The sequence below is a fragment of the Asparagus officinalis genome, chromosome 10 (assembly GCF_001876935.1).
Source record: "Asparagus officinalis chromosome 10, Aspof.V1, whole genome shotgun sequence".
In the NCBI taxonomy this organism is placed as follows: domain Eukaryota; kingdom Viridiplantae; phylum Streptophyta; class Magnoliopsida; order Asparagales; family Asparagaceae; genus Asparagus; species Asparagus officinalis.
In genome coordinates, this window is record NC_033803.1 from 64,302,310 (window position 1) to 64,302,733 (window position 424).

Consider the following 424-nt stretch of genomic DNA (forward strand, 5'->3'; position numbering starts at 1 on the left):
TATATATATATATATATATATATCGCTATATATATATATATGAAAAACGATATAATGTGTGTGTATAGATATTGAGCTTAACGTATTAAACACACATAACATAAATCCTAAACTAAATTACCCAAGCTAGATCTTGATCTTCAATAAGCTCTTCTAGGTAATCTCTCGGATGAAGCTAAACTTGGATCTTGAACTTGAATTGTACGATGCTTCACTCCATAATTCTGCCAACCTCCATTTGATATCGTCGTTATGGCGCAATCCATCCATCCTCCAACTACGTTGTTTGTCTACAATACATAGGAATGCAAAAACACTAGACAAACAACATTAGTAGTAAATTGTTTGTAAATCATCATCAAAACAAGAAGGCCAACACTTCGGACATGCGGCATTTAAGTCATGGAAGTCGATGCAAATCCTA